At 46.9% G+C, this 19,429-nt stretch overlaps 1 long non-coding RNA gene across 1 annotated transcript; it reads right to left on the reverse strand.

The window, feature by feature from the left end:
• Positions 1-2,771: 2,771 nt before the first annotated feature.
• Positions 2,772-16,611, reverse strand: LOC121008662. Its single transcript, XR_005780617.1, has 2 exons — positions 16,497-16,611; positions 2,772-3,345 (listed from the first exon to the last, which is right to left on the reverse strand). It is a non-coding gene; the product is annotated as an uncharacterized LOC121008662 (long non-coding RNA).
• Positions 16,612-19,429: the final 2,818 nt, after the last annotated feature.

Genomic DNA, 19,429 nt, shown 5'->3' on the forward strand with positions numbered 1-19,429 from the left:
CAGGTGAGTGCTACGGACTCTTCCTAGGCCAGTGACGTCATGTTCATCAGTCACATAAAGGGAATGGGGCTGAGCTGCAATACCAAGCACAGCCACTATACAATGAACGGTGCTTGGTACGCTACCGCGCTAACTGCAGTGCAGTGGCCTCTTCGAACAGCTGATCGGCAGGGGTGCCGGGTGTCAGACACCCACCAATTAGATATTGATGACCTATCCTGAGGATAGGTCATCAATCTCTTACTTCCGGAAAACCCCTTTAAGGGATTGCTCTCTCCCAGATGGACTACGGAACCCACAAGTTGGCAGTAAGTTGGTGAAACATGAACATGAGTAACATCCAGAGTCAAAGATAAAACCACAATCTTCACATTAAAGTAAATGTGTCACCAAAAACGTTATCTAGCAGCTAAAAAACAGGTAGCAGCAAATATCCTTTTTTATCTAACCTGTTTTTATTTTCTGATTGCAGATTTTTTGAAAATTCAATGGTCGGGGGGGGGGGGGACCTCATTGACTTCGATGGGAGAGTTTTATAGGCACGCTCTGTGACCTGTGCAGAGGTCATTGCACAAGTGAAGAAAAGATAAGCTTTGACAATCACCTATTGTGAATGGTGGATCCTGTGTTATCTATACACAGAGGTGATATCATTACAGGCAGGAGTAGAATGACAGATAAGCAGATAACTACAGTAAAGTTCTCTGTACAGACCAAAAAGTGGAGCCTATTATTAGGCTTAGTGGCCAGTGTGAAAATGGCAGGAATTATTATTTTTTGGTTTAAATATAGAAATTGAGATGTAAAATTAAAAATAACATAATCGAAACTCTTTAAAAACTTGTTAAACATAGAAATGTGATTTAAACACTAGGTCACTTTCTGATGACACATTCCTTTTAAAATTGGCACAAAAAGCTTAGGTGATTCGGGTAGTTGCTACACTTACTCAAATCTGTAACAGGGCTCTGATCTGTCATGTGCCATTCATTTTACTCAGTGCTTCATACCGTATGTGGCAGAAGTGCATTTGGACCCCCTCACTCAAAAGGACCAAGGTGCAACCTCTGCACTCCTTATGGCTACAGTATGCCCCTGCTTTCTGTCCTAGAGTCAGCGGGTCTAAAAAAAATGTTGACTTTTATTTTTTAAAAGTGTTCATTTAAAAAAAAAAAAATTTCCATAAAAAAAGCTGGGTTATTTACAAATGTATACAAAACAGTGGCATGACCGCTATTTTTTCCTTCCTTTCCCCCCTTCCCAAAAAAAATTTGAGAATTTATACGTACTATACCTTAGGGCTCATGCACACAAACGCATTTTCTTTCCGTGCCCGTTACGTTTTTTTGCGGACCGTATGCGGAACCATTCATTTCAATGGGTCCGCAAAAAAACCCTGAAGTTACTCCGTGTGCATTCCGTTTCCGTACTTCCTTATTTCCGCTCCGCAAAAAAATAGAACATGTCCTATTCCTATTATTGTCCGCATTACGGACAAGGATAGGACTGTTCTATTAGGGGCCAGCTGTTCCGTTCCGCAAAATATGGAATGCACACAGACATCATCCGTATTTTTTGCGGATCCGTTTTTTTGCGATCGTGTGCATGAGGCCTGAAAATGATTCTATTAAATAATATGACTCGTCACACAAAAACAAGCTTACATACGGCTATATCTATGAAAAAAAGGGCTTTGGGGGTGGGGGGGGGGAAACGCTGCATCATAAAGGACAAGACTAGCCACAGCTGCAATGGGGTTAAAATGCAAAATCTCCATTTTATTTGTTCAAGACAAGCGCTGGGGGGGCTAATCTGCCAGCTGGGACACCTTATTTTCACTGACATCAATCAACGACGCCTTTCCACCAAAGGGTTAATGATTCAGCGGTGCGCTGTCAATCACCCTGCTGCATAAAGCAACCGGTTCGCACTGTGTCAGCCGCCGTATCCCGTTCTTCTATTTGTAAGAAGGCCGAACAGAGGTCCATGAAAGTGAGATGTCCCTGCCTGCAGATCAGTAGGGCAGAGATGTCACATAGGTAGACACAGCTCCTCCACCTAATAAGTTCTGCTGTTGCTTTGACCGTAACCAGAGCTGAAAACTCGAATTGCCATCAAAATCCATGCAAATTTTTATTTTTTTAATGTAAAAACTGCATTGCCTGCAGTACCACCGGTTATCACTAGGTGGAGTCTCAGATTATCTACATTATATAGACTCTAGAGACTTCATGAGTCCCTGTCCCTGGTGGGGTTCAGCTCACAATTTAATTTCTCCATCTAATATGTCAAGACACAACTGATTCTCTCCTGGGTGTGGGAAGAAGTATCTGCAATGGCGGGAGGAAACGTGTGCGAATATACAGGGAAGGCACACGCCCCATACAGATGTCCTCCTGACAGATTTGGACAAAAAATAGGGTGACCTGATGAAGTCAGGCCGTTGATCCCTGGGGATCGGTGCAGTAGAAATGTAGTGTCGAAGAACGAGGCCAGAATTAAATGTGCAAAAGTCTCTTAGTGAAAAAACTTCAGATACATCCAATAGCAGCAGATTTCAAGGTCAAACTTCTGGTACCAGTAAGGATAATGGAGGCAGGTTGGTAGGCGGCAGTTTAGCACTAGTTCTGCACTGGCCTAGTCTGGGTGATGGGTGTCTTAGCCGTAGTCCCTCACCTTACAGCAGTATCTTAGATGCTGGATATACTGTAGCTGTTTACTCTGTCTTCTGAAGGATCTATTGAGTCTTTATTTCTTTGATCTCTCTGGAGGATCTGTAACAAGAGCAGGAGCTCTGCAGGCTGTTTTCTCTCCTCTCCGAGGTTACCCAGTAACTCCCCCTCCTGGCAGGAAGCAGGACCAGTCCACTCCTGCCAAGAAGGGAAGAACAGGATGGTTAGCCCTGCTCCTGGCCACCCATCGTCAATCATTCTTTACTGGTAGTAAAAGGCAAATACATGAAAACTACATAACAGCATAAAACACAAAACGATACATAATAAACAGTTTACAATGGTAGTACCTAGGTCTGGGGTACTGCACATAGACACGTGCAGGCAGACAGTAATAAGACTAACAGGACAGCCGGCTCCTTCCTGTGTCCTCGGGTTATAGAAATATATCAGTGTGTAAACATGGATGAACCTCGTGTGTCTCCACTGACTTAGTGACCTTTCCAAAGAATCTGCTCATAATTCCAAGAACATGGAGAGGAGCCACCTTCAGCCCCAGCCACGGAAACAATGACTTGCCCTTAAGAGGTTTCTTGTTATTGCAGGATTCCAAAAACATCGCTTACGTCTTCGGAGACACCCAATTCAGCAATGTCAAGGGCAGGAATATATTCTGTGGAGAAACAAGGCAAAGAGAAGAGAAGGATTACATAAGTACGTCTATAAGTGACAGCAACGGATAATAGTCAGTGTAATGATGGACAAGGTGACATACTGTATTAACTGTAACCCAGTAAGGTAATATGTTCTGGAGCCTCTGTCGCCAGTTTTGTCAGATTTTATTGGCAAGAATGGCGCAGCATGTGCAATGAGCCGGACCGTGGTACGGTTACACGGTGTTACGGATTACAGTGGGGGTAACTCTAATCCGTGTGATGGTAAGTTAAAGAGGACCTTTCACCGATTCTTACCCTATGAACTAACTATACAGACATGTGGAGCGGCGCCCGGGGATCTCACTGCACTTACTATTATCCCCGGGCGCCGCTCCGTTCTGCCGCTATGCCCTCCGGTATCTCCGCTCACTAAGTTATAGTAGGCGGAGATACCAGTCCCTAAGTTATGGTAGGCGGAGTCTGCCCTAGCGCTGGCCAATCGCAGCGCAGAGCTCACAGCCTGGGAGGTTATTTTCTCCCAGGCTGTGAGCTCTGCAATGCGATTGGCCAGCGCTAGGGCAGACTCCGCCTACCATAACTTAGGGAACGGAGATACCGGAGGACATAGCAGGAGAACGGAGCGGCGCCCAGGGAGAATAGTAAGTGCAGTGAGATCCCCGGGCGCCGCTCCACATGTCTGTATACTTAGTTCATAGGGTAAGAATCGGTGAAAGGTCCTCTTTAAGTGGAAGCTGCTTGAGCAGGACAACAGATTTAGGGAGCAGGTCACCTCCTATCGCATCCCTATTCTGACCCTGACTCCTAGCTGTATGAGCCGACCTTGATGGTAGGAGGGCTCATACTCAGGAACCTCGCTTCCCTACTAGCCCTGGACGGATCCCTGAGCTAGGAGCTGGATAAGACAACCTGTTCCTCCTGGATACGGACGGACAGGAGTCTAAACTGGCCAAGCTGCCTGAAACGAGAAACATAAACAGCCTATGGATATGGCAGGAGAGTGAAAAGCACTTCCACACCTACCTGCCACAGAAACACTGACTGGATCCCGTGCTAACAAGCTGATGTCCACACCCAAACATAAAAGAACACAGCACACAGACATAAACACACAGGAACCCAGATCCATAGCTGCAATAATAACAGACACCACATAAACATAAAATAACATCAATACATAGGTTTATGACCACAAGGGTGGCCCTCACTGGCAGATGGTATTAAAGACCAGGAGGATGCCTCCAGCTTACTACAAGGCTGGAGTACCCCTCAGCTACAGGTCTCCACAGAGGCTTTATAGCCCAAAGTGGCCGCACCCACACAGACACAGACTGGAGAGGGAATTAACCCTTCCAGCTCCAACCAGGGAAGTGAAACCACTTAAAGGGGAATACACACACAAGTATCACACTGCAGCTGTTACCGCCGGCAACGACATGCGTGGCAACCATGTCCTAGGGAACAGCCAGAAGGCTGAGACACTGCCACCACATGTACACAAATCCACACGTTGCCACGAACAACCGCAAGTGCAGGAAAGTCTCACAGTACAGACATACAACAACCTCGTGCACAACAAACAGGGAAAGTGAACACATACAGAGAGAGGTTGCCAGGTGCTACCGCATGCCCTTCACAGCAAGCTGCCTAGCAACAGCTCAGGCTGCTATACTGTGAATACAAACATGTTGCCAGCGGCAACCACATGTGAGGTAACATACCAGCAGTCCTCACCATGTGGTTGACAACAGACCAAACCGCAGGCAACTGCATGCGGGTACAGGAGTCACGACCATGACCATGGTAGTGACACACGGACGCCAAATTATGCAGTGAGTCAGGATATGAGTATAATAGTCTATAGTTTTGTTTGTGACGCCAATTGCAGCGTGCGCAGGGTACTAACACAGAACCCTTTAAGGTGTTGTAACTCACGGTTAGGAATGCCAGAGTGGTGTAATGTCTCTGTATGGTAGTGGGTATAGTGTCAACGGTGTCTCCTACCTGGGTACGGTTGGACTCCTGGATCCTGGCTCACTTGCAATAAATTGAGTGTGGTGCTAGTAGGAGTAATAGAGGAATTTGCAGCAGTAATTGAGATCCAGACCTTGGGTAAAGTTGAAACTTGTCTTTACTGGTTGTAGCTTTCATCCAAGCAAGATACAGCACTAGTCTTTGGTCCCAGCAGGTATTGGCAATGTGTGGCAGGAATATATCTTCTGCTCTATCATGTACCTGGAGCTTTGCAGGAAAAGGACGTCTGCTTAGTAGCTCTGTAATGTGGCAGGAATTTGGCTTCTGCGCTTTCTATCTTCTGCTGTCTGGGGACTGACTAGCTGAGGAGGAATATGGCTTCTCCTGGGTCTCTGGACTTTAACTCACAGCTATTGTCTCAGGGTATGCTTCTTTTTGTATGCTTCTTCTATTGTATGCTTCTTCCTGGAACTGGAGTTGTCTGCTTGCTTCTACCAGCTGAGGCTGAAGGGCTCAGGCTGGGGATGATGATCAATGTCTCAGCCGAGACAAGATCCTGGCTTTGGATCCCTATATCTGGGAGCTCCTACACGCACAGCCTTCCCCTAGCAGGGGTGGCTGGCACACTAACTTAACTTCCTTCTCTTGCCATGAGGCAGGATGTAGGCACAGCCCACTTCTGCTCACAGAGGGGGGAGCTAAACTGGAATGTACTTTTCCAGTCTAGAAACACTAATCTGTCTCTAACTCCTTGCTAACACATTGCTGACACCTGCTGGTAAACATGAAGAATGACAACAATATACAGTACATTTGACAAGGCTTACAATGCACATTTGTGAGGATATGATGTGAAATTACATTAGATGACAATGTAAATGCACTTAACAGGTTGTAGCGGGGTAAAAGAGTTTCATAACACAACTCTGGGGTGTTACACATACAGCAATGTTTGCGGGTGCTGCTGGGAGCAACTGTACAGCTTCCGCTATGAACACAGCCTATATTTAAAGAGGACCTGTCACCCCTCCTGACATGTCTGTTTTAATAGCTTCATGCATTCCCCACGTACTAACATTTCTGGAGCCTCTATTCTTATGTCTGTATGTTGTCCCATTCCTCTGTTATTTCTACTAGAAGTTATGAATGAATTGCTAGCAGTCTGCAGTAAGGGTACAGAGGGGAGGTAACCTGTTGGAAACTGGCATCACTGATTGGATAGAGTGAGTCTTTGCAGGTACACACCCAACTGGTTACCACCCCTCTGTACCCTTACTGCAGACTGCTAGCAATTCATTCATAACTTCTAGTAGAAATAACAGAGGAATGGCACAACATAGAGCCATAAGAATAGATGCTCCAGAATTGTTATTACATGGGAAAATCATGAAGCTGTTAGGAGCGGTGACAGGTCCTCTTTAAAGCTAGGCTTTCCTTCAATCAGACTCTTGACTATGAGAAGTATTGAATAAAGCTGTATAAGCTGACACTCACTGACAGCAAGCAGAGATCTAAAAAATTGTAAAGAATTGAACATATCATTCCCTCTGTGCCAGAATTCTGATACAGAAAAATTGGAGTATCGTCTCTAGACAAAATTGCTACGTTTAAAGGGGTTGTCTAGGATTTTAAAAACTGAACGCCTATCCTCAGGATAGGTCATCAATATCTGATCAGTTGGGGGTTCAACTCCCGGCTGATTAGCTGTATGAAGAAGCTATGGCGCTCCAGATGCATTTCATCCACCTTTGTACCGGGGCTATACCCCCTGCCTGTCTGTGTATAAGCAATCATGGGAAAGACCCGTTATTGTTACATTTTGTTACAATGAAGTCAAATATGCCAAGCAAATCTTCTATGCGCTGCTTTAGTTGGGCCCCCTGCTGGTGAAATGAGGCATTGTTACTCAACAGGACTGAAATGTGAAAAGAAAAAGAAAATTAAAACGGATCCGTTCTTGCAATGCATTTGTGAGACGGATCCGCACCCGGATCCGTCTCACAAATGCTTTCAGTCACATCCAGATCGGCGGATCCGGCGGGCAGTTCTAACGACGGAACTGCTTGCCGGATCACACTGCCGCAAGTGTGAAAATAGCCTAAGGTTACTTTCCCACTTGCCTTGTGTTTTTCCGGTATTGAGATCCTCTGCTGAGCCGTTTAGTCCTCCTGCATTCTGAATGGGAAGGGATCCGTTCAGGATGCAGCAGGATGTCTCCCGTTCCGGCAGCTGCGGTTTTGTGTCCGGTCATAAAAACAGATCCGGCACTGAAAACAATGTAATTCAATGGTGACGGATCGGTTTTTTAGGAACCTAAAAAAACGGATCCGTCACCCGTTGACTTTCAATGTATTTAGTGACAGATCCGTTTTGATTTCACACAACCACATTCCAACGGAATGGATGCATCCTGATGTGCAAAATCAATTCCGGTATCGAGATCCTCTGCTGGTTCTCAGTTACGGAATTACAAACGCAAGTGTGAAAGTAGCCTAAAAATACAGCCCGCTTTATGTGGAAAACACGGAATACCTCATGTAAACATTGTAAGGGCTCATGCACACAAGCGTCGTTTTGGTCTGCATCCGTGGACCCATTCCCTTGAAAAAGATGCGAACAGCAAACGGTGTGCTGTCCGCATCCATAGGTCCATTCTGCAGCCCCACAAAAAAAATATAACATGTCCAATTCTTCTCCGTTTTGGCACAAGGATAGCAAAGTTCTACAGAGGGCAGGAAGTTCCATTCCGCAAAATTCAGAATGCACACAGCCGGCGTTTTGCAGATCCGCAATTTGTGGAACGCAAAAACGGCTACGGCCGTGTGCATGAGCCCTAGGGCTGCTTTCACACGTAGGCTTCTGCTGGCATTGTCTGCATTAGGGCTCATTCACACGAACGTGTGCTGCCCGTTGCCGTATTGCGGCCCGAATTTGCGGATCCGCAATACACGGGCACCGTTCCGTGTGCATTCTGCATTCACTTCAATGGGTCCGCAAATCCGGAGATGCGGAAAGGGCCTGGAACGGAAGCACGGAATGGAACCCTACGGAAGCACTACAGAGTGCTTCCTTGGGGTTTCGTCCCGTACTTACGTTACGCAAAAAGATGTCCTATCTTTTTGCGGAACAGGTGGATCGCGGACCCATTAAAGTCAATGGGTCTGCGATCCGCTGCGGGTGCCCCACGGTCGGTGTTCGTGCATTGCTGCCCGCAGCCGCAGCATGGCCATGGGGCGCACGCGTTCGTGGGCAGAAGGCGTTAGGGTGTGGAGCGTGATACTTTGATGTTCCGATGTTCGGACAGGATTGGTTAGGGTCAGTTTCACGCTGGGTTCACACCAGAGCGTACTGAACGTTACGTTCTGTATGCGCGATTGTACGGGGGGCGTTTACAATCGCGCTGCGGAGACAAGCGAACGCCCATTGTAGCGCGTTCCCGGAAGTCTATGTACGGGAACGCGTGACACTATGCCCCAAAGAAGCTCCTGAACTTCTTGGGGCGTCGGGCGTTTTACAGCGCGATCGTACGCGCTGTAAAACGCCCAGGTGAGAACCATGCCGATAGGGAAGCATTGGTTTCTCCTTGTTGAGCGTTTTACAGCGCGTGGGAACGCGCTGTAAAACGCTCAGGTGTGAACTGGCTCTAATAGTGGAACCAGCCAAAGTTGTCATGAGTCTTGTGACTCAGAATTGATGACCTATCCATAAAACCACCACAGGTCAGCAGAGCAAAGCCATTGGTACCACAGGCACTGACATTATGAATACATTTCTAGCAGTTTTCCATGAAGGTCCAGCTGGGTGTTACCAGTTGGAGGAGTGTCCCTGCACAGTCTGACACTGGCAGCACTGATTGGATTCTGGCAGACTGGTTACACCCAGCTCAATCATCACTGCAGACTGCTAGCAATTCATAATTTCTAGAAGGAATAATAAAGGAACGGCATAGCATATAGTCATAAGAATAGAGGCTCCAGAGTTGTTATCACATGGGGAATGCAAGTAGTTACTAAAACAGACATATCAGGGGAGGGGACGTCTCCTCTAAGAGAATACTTTCAGCCATAAACGTGCTGGATTTAATCTTCTGCTACATTCATTTTATGGAGCGTTAAATAAATAGGGTTTAAATGATTGTTAAGAAAAGAGATAAAAATAACATTGATATATTTCAGGCTGCGGAAGCACATAAAACACGTAAGTGCGGACCGGCCCCGCTTTATGCTTTCCGTGCTGGATCATCATCCCCTCTAATGGAGTCACATTCACCATCAGTACATTATTCATCTTCAGCACTGCACGGATCCACTGGAAGAAATGTGATGTCACTCAAATCGGTTCAATGTATTAAAGTCCATTATACAAAATAGGAGACGGCCTTGAGTTATATAACAGGCGGCAATGGAAATGTAACTACTGTATATAATCCGAGTCAGTCGGCTCGCTGCGCGTCCAGTTTCATGGGAGCCGGGCAAGTCTGGGTTTCTGGGTCCGCCTGTGACATCCGTTTCAAGGCTCTCACAAGCGGCCCCAAACGGATCCGTTCATCCCCAATGCATTGTGAATGGATAAGGATCCGCTCAGAATGCATCAGTTTGCCTCCGTTCAGCCTCCATTCCGCTCTGGAGGCAGACACCATAGCGCTGCTTGCAGCAATTTGTTGTCCGCTTGACGAAACTGAGCCAAACGGATCCGTCCTGAGTTATACAATGTAAGGCTACTTTCACACTCGCGGCAGTGTGATCCGGCAAGCAGTTCCGTCATCGGAACTGCCCGCCGGATCCGCCGATCTGCCGCTGACTGAAAGCATTTGTGAGACGGATCCGGATGCGGATCCGTCTCACAAATGCATTGCAAGGACGGATCCGTCTCTCCGCTTGTCATGTGGACAGACGGATCCGTCTTGTATCTTTTTAAAAAATTTTACCGGTCTGCGCATGCGCATGTGCAGGCCGGAAGGACGGATCCGGCATTCCAGTATTTTGAATAATACATTCCTGTGGTGAAAAATGCCGGATCCGGCATTCAGGCATGTCTTGAGTTTTTTTCGCCGGAGATAAAATCGTAGCATGCTACGGTTTTCTCTTTTGCCTGATCAGTCAAAATGACTGAACGGAAGACGTCCTGATGCAAACTGAACGGATTACTCTCCATTCAGAATGCATGGGGATATGCCTGATCAGTTTTTTTCGGGTATTGAGCCCCTGTGACGGAACTCTATGCCGGAAATGAAAAACGCTAGTGTGAAAATACCCTAAGGCTACATGCACACGACCGTATGTGTTTTGCGGTCCGCAAATTGCGGATCCGCAAAAAAAACGGATGAGGTTCCGTATGGCATCCGTTTTTTTGCAGATCGTTTTTTTTTTGCGAATCCATTGTAATAATGCCTTTCCTTGTCCACAAACTAGAAAAAAATAGGACATGCACTATTTTTTTTGCGGAGCAACGGAACGGACATACTGATGCGGGGGGCACACGGTGTGCTGTCCACGTTTTTTGCGGACCCATTGAAATGAAGGGGTCCGCATCCTATCCGCAAAAAAAACGGATCGGACACGGAAACAAAATACGGTCCTGTGCATGAGGCCTTAGTCAATGGGGACGGATCAGTTTTTACTGACACAATATGGTGCAATTAAAAAAGGATCCGTCTCCGATTGACTTTCAATGTAAGTCAAGACGGATCCGTTTGCATTATCATGAACAAAAAAAAAAAATATATATATATTTTTTTTCATGGTAATGCAAACTGATCCGTTCTGAACTGATACAAGCGTTTGCATTATAGGTGCGGATCCGTCTGTGCAGATACCAGACGGATCCGCACCTAAACGCAGGTGTAAAAGTAGCCTTAGGCCTCTTTCACACGGGCGTTGCGGGAAAAGGTACGGGTGCGTTGCAGGAACATGCGCGATTTTTCCGCGCGAGTGCAAAACATTGTAATGCGTTTTGCACTCGCATGAGAAAAATCACGCATGTTTGGTACCCAAACCCGAACTTCTTCACAGAAGTTCGGGCTTGGGATCGTGTTCTGTAGATTGTATTATTTCCCCTTATAACATGGTAATAAGGGAAAATAATAGCATTCTGAATACAGAATGCATAGTAAAATAGCGCTGAAGGGGTTAAAAAAATAAATTAAATAATTTAACTCACCTTAATCCACTTGCTCGCGCAGTCGGCATCTCTTCTGACTTCTTTTTTGCTGTGTGCAGGAAAAGGACCTTTGGTGACGTCACTCTGGTCATCACATGGTCCATCACCATGGTAAAAGATCATGTGACGGACCATGTGATGACCGGAGTGACGACATCAAAGGTCCTTTTCCTGCACACAGCAAAAAAGAAGACAGGTGAGTTTAATTATTTTTTATTTTTTTTAACCCCTCCAGCGCTATTTTACTATGCATTCTGTATTCAGAATGCTATTATTTTCCCTTATAACCATGTTATAAGGTAAAATAATAATGATCGGGTCTCCATCCCGATCGTCTCCAAGCAACCGTGCGTGAAAATCGCACCGCATAAGCACTTGCTTGCGGATGCTTGCGATTTTCACGCAACCCCATTCATTTCTATGGGGCCTGCGTTACATGAAAAAAAAAAAGCACAAAGAGGAGCATGCTGCGATTTTCAGGCAACGCACAAGTGATGCGTGAAAATCACCGCTCGTGTGCACAGCCCCATAGAAATGAATGGGTCAGGATTCAGTGCGGGAGCAATGCGTTCACCTCACGCATTGCACCCATGGGGAAAACTCGCCCGTGTGAAAGGGGCCTTTGAGGGTGGCAAACCAATAAATCGCCAAGGGTTGCCACTTTCCTACGGGGGGGGGGGGGGGGGGGAAACAGGAGTAAGGCCTTGTTCACACGTTTTTGTGAGCCAAAACCAGGAGTGGAGGCTACACAGAGATAAGGCTACTTTCACACCTGCGTTTAGGTGCGGATCCGTCTGGTATCTGCACAGACGGATCCGCACCTATAATGCAAACGCTTGTATCCGTTCAGAACGGATCCGTTTGCATTACCATGAACAAAAAATATATATATAAAAAATATATAAGAAATAAAAAATAGATGAGCAGCACACAATATGTCAGCAGGTGCAATACCTTGAAGAGGGCCACGGACCTGGTCCAAATTAGGTATAAAAAAGAAAGAATCCAAGGCAGCACACAGATTTCCGTGAAAAAAAGGGTGTTTATTGACCCATATGTGGACAGCAACGTTTCAGCTCTCTCAATGGAGCCTTTGTCAAGCCAATATATATATATATTTTTTTTTGTTCATGATGATGCAAACGGATCCGTTTTGACTTACATTGAAAGTCAATGGGAGGCGGATCCGTTTTCAATTGCACCATATTGTGTCAGTAAAAACGGATCCGTCCCCATTGACTTACATTGTATTACTTAGGACGGATCCGTTTGGCTCAGTTTCGTCAGACGGACATCAAAACGCTGCAAGCAGCGCTATGGTGTCCGCCTCCAGAGCAGAATGGAGGCTGAACGGAGGCAAACTGATGCATTCAGAGCGGATCCTTATCCATTCAGAATGCATTGGGGCAAAACTGATCCGTTTTGGGCCGCTTGTGAGAGCCCTGAAACGGATCTCACAGGCGGACCCAGAAACGCCAGTGTGAAAGTAGCCTAAGGTATAATGAAAAGTTCTGTGTTTTTGACCCGCACCTGGGTTTGGCTCACAATAACTGATGGAAATAACTGATCAAATAACTGAAGTGTGAACAAGGCCTAATATAAAATTACGGTTGACCCCTTCCTTGCACTAGACCACCAGTGTTTTCACCTTTTAATGGGTTTTCCAGACTCCACAATCAATCTCAGGTGGGTGGCGGGCTGACACCTGGTATCCCACTGATCAGCCGTCCCCCGCAGCCTCCAGTGATGGAACTAACACTTTAAATGGACTCGAGCAGGAAGTATCTTTCAAAAGGCTGTGTAAAGGCTGTGTCGGGTTACATTCCAGTGAGTGGAGCCGAGCTGCAGTAACCGGGCACGGCCACTAGACGGCTCTGTGCTTGTCTCAGTGCTGGAGGTTGCAGGGAACAGCGCTCAGTGGCGGTGGATATTGATCACCTATCTTGGGGTGGGATGGGTCATGAATATGTGGAGCCTGGAAACCCTCTGTAACACTTTTACCAGATTAGAACGTTAACAGACAGTTTTTCTTTTGGGGATGTATAATGGCATTATTTGGGAAATGGCAGCATATGGAAGTTTTGTTTTGACACTATATGGTAGTACTATGTGGTCTCTATATGTAGTATTATTTAGGTATTTTTATAGGGGCACTGAATGGCAGTTTTATTTCAGCATTTAATAGCCGTAATATGTGGGCAGTATATTTGGCGCAAATATATGACCACTATATGGTAGTATAAAATATTGTATGATGTTATTAACCATTATTAACCTGTGGTGGCGCTGAAGGGGAAATGACCACTTGTTGCCAGATCCTCCTGCAGATTACAGCTGGTTGCTGGCGATCCCAGTAGCAACACACTGGTATTTGTTCTGAGAAATGTGCACTTTTTGCAACAGGTTCTAGTTCACTAGTATAATGCAAATGTGTGCTGAGTATGGTCTTCTGGCCGTGTACTGACTTCTGCCTGCTTCACGGATTCAACCCTTCTCTGCCTGACCTGACCTCTGCCACATCTCCTTTCTGACCCTTCGCTGCCTGATCTCCATTCTGACCCTGATCTCTCTGCCCCTACCTTGGACTGTTTATCAGATCGCAAAAACTCTGCCTGCCTTGACCTTGACCTGCCCTTGACTATGGTTTTGTCTGACCCCTCACCACTCACCTTTGACCCCTGTGGGTCAGCAGTCAATTGAACAGAGACTAAGCCAAGAGGTAGTGGCCTAGTGGCTCCCCTGCAGTGGAGGCCAGATCCCTGTATAGTTAAAGGGAGAAGACTGGGGGTGGACGGATTGCCCTTAGGTAACACCCTAGCCCCAAGACAAATTGATTCAAGTGATAGATCCATATCTGCTTCGTAACACATCACCTCTCCTTTAAGAGGGCTTGAAAACAGCATCTATAGGATTTGCCATAGTACAACGTACTACATGGTTGACCCTTCCCCCTATCGTAGTATGTTTCTCCCAACGGCTTGAAGTTTCAGAGGTCAGACCTACAGTGGCCAGCTGACCACAGAAAAATGGCTGACTCTGAAGAGTAGGTTGTCCATTGACGACAACTCCTTTAATTCGGAGGAGTCTCATAATTGGCTCGCGGTCCGGTGGATTATCAGAATTTCTTGTTTATCAGATGCCGGATGGAGGACTATTATTACTACTGTGTAAATGGTAGTATTTACAGATACATATCTAGTTGTAATATGTAACCGGCTGTAATATGGACGCCGCTGCGGCCTCCCACCATGTAGTATGCACAGCGAAGGGTTTGAGGTCAGAGGAAAGGAGTTACATTTCACATCTATTGTATTTCAGAACGGTCATATTTAATAGTAAAAACATGGCCCGCTCTACACCATGCATTTCCCAAGTGAGCCGGGCCTATTTCACACTCCGCCGTGATTGCTTTGTGTCATGCTGTGAAATGTTCTCCGGTATTTTCCCGCATACAGGCCAGGCACGTTACAGACCATTCATCGCTCGCAGGAAAACGGGGTCAATGTACTGAAGAAAAGAAAAAGTCCAGGTTATTTCAAATAAACGTCTGCAAATTTGCCGACTAGGACTAATGTGCGCTGATAATCCAGGGAGAGACTGGAGTAAACAATGTAGAAGACGGGGGTCCGCCTGCGGAGGTCGGCCAAAGGCTTTGTATCGAAGGCACAAACAATGGATTTCAGATCAGCAGCAATGTAGTCCATGCTGCAAAAAGAAAAATACACCGATCCCACCAGTTACAATACTAATCCGTCCGAGCGCGACCGCTGGAAGTTGGAAATATTGTAACTTGAGACCATAGCTCTATGGAAAAAACAGTAATTGGTTTAAAGCTAAAACCTTAAAAAAAAAAATTTGCACATATAATGAATACAGATGAGGCAAATCCGTACCTAGGAAACGCTGCTGCTGGAAGCTGTGAATCACCTTCTATGTACAGGACAGGAGCTTCTTCAGGACCCAGTGCAGTGTCACAATGGAAGAGGTTCACTAAGCTATAGGCGCCGTTGTTGTCATTCGGTCTCCCCTGGTTACGGCCACCGCTCTTCTCCGGAATCCCGGTGGCCGCGCTTGCGCAGAAGACTCCTTCTTTTCTCTCGGCTGGGCTGCTCGCTGTCCTGAACGCGCACGCCGCCGCGCATGCGCGATGGTGACTTCTTCCTAGCCAGAATAGTACAGAGCCGCGAACGCGCACGCCGGCTCTGTACTATACTGGTCAGGAATAAGTCACCATGCTGCATGCGCGGCGGCGTGCGCGTTCAGTCCAGCGCGCGGCCCGGCCGGGAGAAGACTTCAATCAAGATGAAGCCCGCCCCCAGCCAGAATCCAGGAGGTGAACAGCGCGCTGGCAGCAACATGCGCCAAAATTTGCATTAAACTTTTGGCACAAAGTAAGCCAGCCAATAGGCAAAAATGAGACACCAAATTTATCATCCAGAAGACCGGGAAGAGCGGGAGCGTAGGATAGGCGTGGTAGTAGTTTTGCTTACACAGTTGCTCCCTAGGATCATGCAGTAAAAGGAGGGTGCACGCTTTCTTCCCCAGGGCACACTCTGATGTTGGGGCTTCTGCCTAATGGTAGTCAGGATGGCCTGTGATGTTAGGTGTTTGGATGGGTGCAAGGCACGGTGTATGGAGTGCAATAGCCAGCGTATGGTGCAGGAGTCAGTAACCAGGTCAGATTTAACAGAATAAACGTCTCTCTTTTAATGTAGTGCAAAATGGGAGTTGTAGTACAGCAAAAACACAGTTCCCACAGTGTGAATCTCCCCAGATGGTTTTGTATGGACTTAAGCAAGGCTGTAAATTGTCATATTCTTTCCTCTCCATCTTTCTCAAGTCTCTTCCTGCAAAATATATGGCTGTCAATATCACCTTTGCAATTGTGATTGTAATTCGCAACGGAGGCGTACAGGTGTTAAGATACAAGTGGCCAAGTCATGTCCAAGTGTGAAGGGTGTCTTAACAGTATTCCCCTCGCTGCAGTAAAGTCTAAATAACTTAGGTAGCAGAATACCTTACTGATTTCAATACTCAGCCATGCAGATTTCTGAACCTTCTTGTCTCTTTCTCTCTTGCTTCCTTTCTGTAGATCATCCAGAGATCGGGGAGTCTCTGTAGCTTTACTACAGTTGTGAAGGGAATGGAGCACATGGAGTTGCTTCCTCACTATCTAGGATCCACACCCAAGCTTCCTGTAGCAAGAGTTGATTAACTCCATCAATTCCTTCCATAACCTTACTGGGAATACAGAGAATAAAATGACAAGCCTTAAACAATTTGCAAGTAACCCCCCTCGACTGTGATAGATCTGGCCCATCTTTAGATCAGGTGCATAACTTCTATGTATACAGCTGCTATGCAAACTCCATGGTTACAGATGGTAGCCGAATCCTACAGTCAAGTTAGGCTATAAAATGGAGTGTCAGCTCATTAATCAGGTCAGCAGTTGTCGGTCGGACTCCTGTCTAGTGGCCACGACCAGTTACTGCAGCACTGTTCCCATTCACTTGCATTAGAGCAGCGCTGCAGTAACCAGAAATGGCCACTGCACAGTGATGGAGCTGTGTACGTCCAGTTTCTGAAGCTCCTGAAAACAGCTGATAGGTACTTATGACCTATCCTAAGAATAAAAGTTTTTCCAATATGTCTTAAAGCCAGAGAGCGATCTGCAGACAGCACCATTTCAGAGCTGATGCTTCTTGCCAGTACAACATAGTTTACGCAAAATGGGTACACATTATACTGGACAAATATATCAACTCATCCTTAATAATAATAAAAATAATAATAATTAAAAAAAAAAATATAATATTATTTATATAGCGCCACCATATTCCGCATCGCTTTACAAATTCATAGGGTTCATGTACAAAACAAAACTAACTGGCTAAAATGCAACTGAAACACTAGGAGTCAGGGCTCTGCTCGCAAGAGCTTACAATCTATGAGGAATTGGGGGTGACACATAAGGTAGTTGATTGTGATAAGTAGGATTTGAGCCATTATTGAACTGACAGGAATGGTGCCGGCCGATCTGCTTTGGGTTTGGGACTACTAGAGGATCGAGTTTAGGCCAGAGGAGTTGGTGGGGGGGGGGGGGGGGGGGGGTTTAGTCTGGGAATAGTCATTTTAGGTAGCTTGATAAGCCTGCCTGAAAAGATGTGTTTTTAAGGCACGTTTGAACATGGAGAAGTTGTGGATCGACCTAAAATTCCGGGGCAGAGTATTCCAGAGAGTAGGTGCAGCTCGAGAAAAGTCTTGAAGACGGGAGTGAGAGGTACGAAATATGGAGGTTATTAATCTTAGGTCGCTAACAGAACGGAGAGCACGAGTAGGGTGATAGATGGAGATGAGGGAGGAGATGTATGGAGGTGCAGCACTGTGGAGAGCACGAGTAGGGTGGTAGATGGAGATGAGGGGGGAGATGTATGGAGGTGCAGCACTGTGGAGAACATGAGTAGGGTGGTAGATGGAGATGAGGGAGGAGATGTATGGAGGTGCAGCACTGTGGAGAGCATGAGTAGGGTGGTAGATGGAGATGAGGGAGGAGATGTATGGAGGTGCAGCACTGTGGAGAGCATGAGTAGGGTGGTAGATGGAGATGAGGGAGGAGATGTATGGAGGTGCAGCACTGTGGAGAACATGAGTAGGGTGGTAGATGGAGATGAGGGAGGAGATGTATGGAGGTGCAGCACTGTGGAGAGCACGAGTAGGGTGGTAGATGGAGATGAGGGAGGAGATGTATGGAGGTGCAGCACTGTGGAGAGCACGAGCAGGGTGGTAGATGGAGATGAGGGAGGAGATGTATGGAGGTGCAGCACTGTGGAGAGCACGAGTAGGGTGGTAGATGGAGAAGAGGGAGGAAATGTATGGAGGTGCAGCACTGTGGAGAACATGAGTAGGGTGGTAGATGGAGATGAGGGAGGAGATGTATGGAGGTGCAGCACTGTGGAGAGCACGAGTAGGGTGGTAGATGGAGATGAGGGAGGAGATGTATGGAGGTGCAGCACTGTGGAGAGCACGAGCAGGGTGGTAGATGGAGATGAGGGAGGAGATGTATGGAGGTGCAGCACTGTGGAGAGCACGAGTAGGGTGGTAGATGGAGAAGAGGGAGGAAATGTATGGAGGTGCAGCACTGTGGAGAACATGAGTAGGGTGGTAGATGGAGATGAGGGAGGAGATGTATGGAGGTGCAGCACTGTGGAGAGCACGAGTAGGGTGGTAGATGGAGATGAGGGAGGAGATGTATGGAGGTGCAGCACTGTGGAGAGCACGAGCAGGGTGGTAGATGGAGATGAGGGAGGAGATGTATGGAGGTGCAGCACTGTGGAGAGCACGAGTAGGGTGGTAGATGGAGATGAGGGAGGAGATGTATGGAGGTGCAGCACTGTGGAGAGCACGAGCAGGGTGGTAGATGGAGAAGAGGGAGGAAATGTATGGAGGTGCAGCACTGTGGAGAACATGAGTAGGGTGGTAGATGGAGATGAGGGAGGAGATGTATGGAGGTGCAGCACTGTGGAGAGCACGAGTAGGGTGGTAGATGGAGATGAGGGAGGAGATGTATGGAGGTGCAGCACTGTGGAGAGCACGAGCAGGGTGGTAGATGGAGATGAGGGAGGAGATGTATGGAGGTGCAGCACTGTGGAGAGCACGAGTAGGGTGGTAGATGGAGATGAGGGAGGAGATGTATGGAGGTGCAGCACTGTGGAGAGCACGAGCAGGGTGGTAGATGGAGATGAGGGAGGAGATGTATGGAGGTGCAGCACTGTGGAGAGCACGAGTAGGGTGGTAGATGGAGATGAGGGAGGAGATGTATGGAGGTGCAGCACTGTGGAGAGCACGAGTAGGGTGGTAGATGGAGATGAGGGAGGAGATGTATGGAGGTGCAGCACTGTGGAGAGCTTTGTGGGTGAGGGGGAGAAGTGTGAACTGTATTCTGTGGTGGAT

This window comes from Bufo bufo, chromosome 7 (assembly GCF_905171765.1).
Source record: "Bufo bufo chromosome 7, aBufBuf1.1, whole genome shotgun sequence".
Lineage (NCBI taxonomy): Eukaryota > Metazoa > Chordata > Amphibia > Anura > Bufonidae > Bufo > Bufo bufo.